The sequence below is a fragment of the Mesocricetus auratus genome, unplaced genomic scaffold (assembly GCF_017639785.1).
Source record: "Mesocricetus auratus isolate SY011 unplaced genomic scaffold, BCM_Maur_2.0 Super-Scaffold_100006, whole genome shotgun sequence".
Classification (NCBI taxonomy): domain Eukaryota; kingdom Metazoa; phylum Chordata; class Mammalia; order Rodentia; family Cricetidae; genus Mesocricetus; species Mesocricetus auratus.
Window position 1 is genome coordinate 82,769,388 of NW_024429190.1, and position 6,294 is coordinate 82,775,681.

Consider the following 6,294-nt stretch of genomic DNA (forward strand, 5'->3'; position numbering starts at 1 on the left):
CACCTTGCCACTCACATGTTAATTAATCTCTATCTAACCCTAATTGCAGTTTATTCAAGCACCGCTCAACAGCTCACCCACACAATAAACACTGATCCTACTTTTATACATATTACTTCACGTTAACACATCGAGTAATTAGCTCCAGTACCAACTAATAGTGCAAACAAATATTTTCTGTAAACGAGATGATTTCAGGCAGGATAATAGAATGGGGAAATGTCATGCATGGTGGAGGGGGTGCTGAGATTCTTGCTGCCCCCAAGCCTCCAAATTCATTTTCCCAGGACATGCCAGTTTTTAAAGGACTGATTTTCTTTTAGGAAAGCTGAGACAACTATAGAAATTAAAGGTTCAGAATTTTAGCGAGTTGGTGAAGTTTTGTGAGATTAGGGATGATCTTTTTAACCTACAGGTTTTCTGTGTAGGGGAGGATTCCCCATAACTCTATGTGAGCTCTATAGGAGGTCGCAGGTCTAAGCATATTGATCAAGCTTGTTGTTCCATGCCAGTAAAACAATCTGGGGAAACTTCGTACTTAAAAAAAAAAAAAAACCTTTTCTTGGAAACGACAGTTTCTCAATAAGGGGTGACTTTAGGTTTACCATGCTTTTCAAATCCAGATAGGTCACAAGCTCCACTGTTGGTACCAAGGGAGCAAGAGAGAGGCTGCAGATACCTAACCAGGAGGAGGTCTATCTGGACCTCTGAAAGATGTACATGTTGGCATTACTTTCTTGGCCCCAGGGACTGGATTCACGAGGTTCCAGAAGGCCTGCAGCCAGTGAACCAGCCCACCACACACACAGCTCTTGGACCAACAGGGTTTTGCCCAGTGGAAGGCCTCAGCTCTTGCTTCTTTGCCATCTGGTCTTGCTTAGGCACTACTAAGGAAACCCCAGGGTGAGGCCTAGGGCACATCGGTTTTTCATAACCGATCCAGAAGCCCAATACCTCTCCAGCGCTATGGGACCTTCCATAGCCTCTGTCTGACTGAGAAATCTCAGGTCATGTGATGATGCCACACCCCGGGGCCAAGCTTTGCGATGTGCACTCTACTGACTAGGGATGTGTGCCCAACTCCAAAGTCCAAATGCAGTGTTTTAATTGAAATCGCAGGCTTAAGCACAGCTGGCTGCTACCTATTGATTTTACAGGAGCTTCTCTGGTAGGAAGAATATTAAATATGACAGGCTTTGCCTGTCCTTCCGCACCTTCCCTCTGCCATTTTATGGTCACTAACTTGGACCACTGTAATAATTACTTCTGTTTAAGAAAGAAAAATCAATGCCAGAAATCGCCCACACTTTAGGACAAATCACTTAGCAGATGCCTTCCCGGAATGCAGGCAACCTCAGAGGAAAATCCCTTTCTTGTATAGAAGCTCACACGTTCACACCGCTTCTGGCGCCTAGAAAGAGAATGCATTCCGAAAAGGTGCTGCAAATCTAGTCTAGGTGGCTGGTGTCTCTTGGTTCTGGACAGCAAGGGACACTTACTTTTCAAATTATTAATACTATTTTCTCCAGTGACTGCAAAACTTAACAGGTCGCAGTAAGTTACCTCACACTAGGGCAACACACTCTGGGGGGCGTACTGAGTTTGAGGAAATGCTCTGAGCAGAGCAGAGCAGATTTGATGCCGTCATTGCTCCGCTCTCGTATTTATTTAGCGAACCCAAACCTTAAAAACTTAGTGTTTCACTCCCTAGTTCCCCACCCCTTTCTCTTTCCTTCCTTCCCTCCATTTAAAATATGGTTTACATGGTGACCAGTGTTAACCGCTGCTTAAAATACATTATCTTTTGAAGGAAACTGTTCTGCTCTCCTCCTTTTCACCCCAGGGAGCATCTTATTGAAAACATTTGAACAGGCTTGCCGGTGGCTGCCTTGTGCAAGGCGCTGGGGCCTCCGCCTTCGTGAGCGTTTGTTCTCAGTCTTGAGAGACAAAGAGCCCTAGGTGCCCTGGCCTAGAAAGACAGGGCCTGAGTATCTGGAGAGCTCCCGGGTACCAGGTGTCCCACAGTCCCAGGCCTGGGCCACCAAGGATAGGCTGCTGCGGTGTCTAACTGCTCTCCCCCTTTGGGTGCTACCGTGCTGAGTTAGAGTGCCACAACACCCGGTCCTCTGCACCCAACAGCTGTTTAGCAGCGCTTAAAGCCTGGCCTTCACATTTCAATATACCCACGGACAGTTTCTACTTTAGACCCCGGGAGTCCTGCAGGTTAGCCAGGGCTCTCCCGGCTTTCGGCCTGAGGCAGATAGTGGGCGTGAAGCAGTGTTACAAACCTATGTGGGTTTCCAGGATCCTTCCAACACCTTGGTGATCACAGCCGAAGACATTTTCTTGTCTTCTGAAATCTGGGCACTTCCAGGCCAGAGGGAATCTCCCCTAAGAGCGTATCTGTAGTTGCTATGTGTAGGTTTGGTGCACTCTCCTCTCTGCCCTGGATGCATATATAATCACAAACATATATATGCATATCATATACATGCATATGCATGCATATCGTGTATATGCATGCGTGTGTATATTCTACCAACATTCTAGAAATGCCATTTGATTAGGAATCTAATCCAGTACTTGGCACAGCATTTTGCAAGCGGACGTGTCATTTTTCTAGGCACAGCAAAGGAACGTTCCTTTTACACCTGAGTTTTCTAAAGACTTGATTTTGCTATGCAAGCCAAAGGAAATAAAAACTTATGAACAACAACTATGATATATTTTAAATGCATTATAGACACATATGTGTACTCATACATGAAATTAAAAAAATGTCTGGTGAGTGACAGGCCCAGTGTAGTCGGAAGATGTGGATTTGCACCCTGGGAAGATGACTTAGGATCCCCCCTTTAGTTATTTAACTTGGCAGCTGGTTAAACTTCTCGGTGGAGCCTGCCCAAAAGTATTAGCGTTAAGAGCTAAGAGCAGGAGTTAAGCAACTTAAGGGAGCAAAGGATAAGAGGAAGGGATTTTAGAGTTCCTCAAACTTCTATGCTTCACAAGGTTGTGTGGACAGAACTTGATGCCATACTGCACAGGGACCTCAGCCGATTTTGCCTAACTAGCTGGTGCCTTGCTCCTCTCTCTCTCTCTCTCTCTCTCTCTCTCTCTCTCTCTCTGTCTTTAACTTCCTAGGTTCACATTCAAAAGGAAAAGTTCTTTTCTGTTTCTCACATGTTTAACCCTACCCTAGTTTTTCCACACCTGTTTTCTGCTTTGCTGGGCATTTGTGGTCTGACTTACACAGAGAGAGATTGGAAACCCTGAATAGAGGTCCGCCCAGAATGAACCTGTTTCCTCTTCCATCCTTGTCCCTGTTACAGAGACCCACCTCTTTGGGTATGATGTCAAGATAACAGTGAGTAGATAATTAGTTAGGACTGTTGTCCTTTGTCATATGCAGCACTACGTTAGGCATCCATGCCAGTCAGTTCTCATAGCACCCATGAAATCAACGTCTTTAATCCCAACCTCATCATAAAGATACAGAAGTTGAGATTCCTGGAGGCAATTTAACGAGAACAAGTTCACATAGCTGGCTAAGAGGTTCTTTGAGAAGCCTGAACTCATGAAAAGCATGAAAAAAAACAAGCAACAAACAACTCCAAAAGATGAGCAAGTCAGTACTGCTGGAGGATGTAAATTGGGATAAAGCATTTTGGAGAACTGCTTAGTAGTGTCTATCAAGGTTACCTATTTGTATTACTTATGATCTATCAGTTGCATGCCTACCTGTGAACCCAACAGAAATGTGAATCTGCAGCCACTAAGAGACATGCACTACAAAGGTTCATGTAAGCAAAATTTGTTGCAGCCCTAAATTGGAAATAGTGTGAATAACTATTATCAGAAGAACCCATAGTCAAGTAGTGGCATAGTCACAAAACAAAATAGTATACATCACTAAGAATGACTAGGTACTGAAATATCTAATGGCATGAATGATCTCACAAATACATGTTATGCAAAAGAGGCTGGATCCAAACACTTAACTTAAAAATTTTTGAAATAAGCAAAAGTTGAGGATATGAAGGGGCTCTGGGGTGCTGATAAAGATCCTGTTTCTTGACCAAGGTGCTTGCTGGTTTATGAATATTTACCAGATAGTATATATGGAACTTTCTGCTTCTCTTTAAGTATTTTATACTTTGACATATCTGTTAAATCATATATTTGTTTACATTTCTATACATACTTATCACATTTGTGTGTCTGCTAAAAAAAATCATGACGAATTTGTCTGATAGCTCTCAGTTCCCAATTTTCCAAAAAAGTCCTGCCTCTCAACTAACGTTTCTTTAGTTTCTTCCTCTAGACCAGAACATCGTATCAGCTACTTGGTTTGTATACCAACTTACACAAGTCAGCGGTATTCGATTCTGTCATGGTTGTCTTTGGAGTTGGGTTATGACCCATCCTTCCATGGAACTTGCTGAGTGCCTAAGCATGCTGAACCTGAGGTGTTCATTCAAAATGTTTCTTCTTCACCCCCAGCTTCAGCAGGAGATGGTAGCTGTAATCTTGACCTTCTTCTCGTCTAGGGCTCCAGGTGCCTGCTTAGGCTAGGGACTGCCTCAGACTTTCCATAGATGCCCTGGCAGTTTGCCTGCAGAGGTGGAAGAATAAGGTGACTGTAAGAGAACACTGGATGATGGGGAATTTGTAGGAACTAACATTAATAGAGAGCCTTGGCAAGTCTATAGAGCCCAACTAACTGGGGTTTGGCCCTACACAAGGCCAGAGAAAAAACAGACAGAATCTTGGCTCTCTGGCAAGTGACCCAGTTAGCAGAATGAGCAGTTTTACTCTCAGGGAGGATGGGGAAGTTTATTTTAGAAGGAAAAAAAAGCTTTGGAATACAGAAACCAAACAAAGTACTTTTTAACCGCCCACTCCTGTAGCGATTCATGGTGGATTCTGCCAGATGCATGAGCTGCAAATCTGATGTCATCATTTCAAAATGGATGTCAGTACCCAATACCTGTTGAACTTACATAGGGACAAGGAAGAAGCAAACAGGTACCCTTTTCAGGAAGACTAAGAAGATAACTTTCTTGTCCAGAAAAATTTAAAGGCAGTAGAATTCCTTTCTTAGTCAGCCAAGCACATTTGTCTGGAAACTTGCCACACTGAAAATGTGTCATGGGAACAATGCTTACCTAGAGGTCCTGATCTCCTTCCTTCATGTGGGTCTCTGTCATCCAATCAGTTAGCATGCATAAATACCAGATGAAATGCTAAGTCTGGAGGAATGAATAATGAGTGTGGCTAGAGTGATACGAGAGTCCTAAATGGTGAAGTTGGCCAGAAAAGGGCAACTAAAGAATTCCCTACATGAAGAAAAAATATCTAAGAAACTTCTTCAGCAGGTTACAGTCTGACATGATCCAAGACCTTTTCTTCAGACATCTTCACTATGGATAAGTAGATTCACTTTTCCTCTGCCCACAACCTGGTTCTTTTGTAGAGAAGAAACCATGTTTTGGGTAGACTCATGTCTCCTAGGACTAAATGATTCAAGCTGAAAACCTCTTCTGGAATCCACCGGGACAGGTGCCTTTTAGATAATGGCTCTCAAATCACATGACGTTAGAAACTGGCTCAGCAGTTGACTGTGTGTCCACAGGCAAATGTCTAACTTCTGGAGAGCCAGTGTGCTCATGCCCATCAGGAGAGGAGCACCTGTCTCAGCACAACTCTGTGAAGACTAAATGAGAATTTCCACAGAAGTCGCTGACCACTGGCCACTGGTCAATGGAAACAAGTCAAACTTCCTTATTCTGCTCTCTTATTTTGTGATTAAGGTAATTGTTTCTTTTATGATTAAAAATTAATTTATGATGCTTTTGGAAAAGAAGATAGAAGGAAATTAAAGTTGCACATAATTTTATTTTCCCCAAATCTCTGACAATTCTTTGGTGTCTGTTCTTTCTATGCCTTTAAAAGATTGGCATCAGATGATATGTGCATCTCTACAATCTTTTTCATTTGACATAGCACGAACATTTTTCTGTCTTAAATATGCTAATAAGACACATTTTTAATGTTTCTAGAAGTTTACTATGCGTCTTCAACATGAGTTAAATAGTCCTTTTCTTTTGGATATTTAGGTTATTTATAATTTTTTTCTGCAATGGTTTCGTCAGGAACATTCTCACACATGAATTCTATGCATAGCTAATTCCCATAGGACAAATTCCCAGAAGTAGAATTACTATGGCGAGTGATATCTATATTTTAAAAGCTTTAGATACAAACTGACAAAATGCCCTTTATTGAAGGGATACA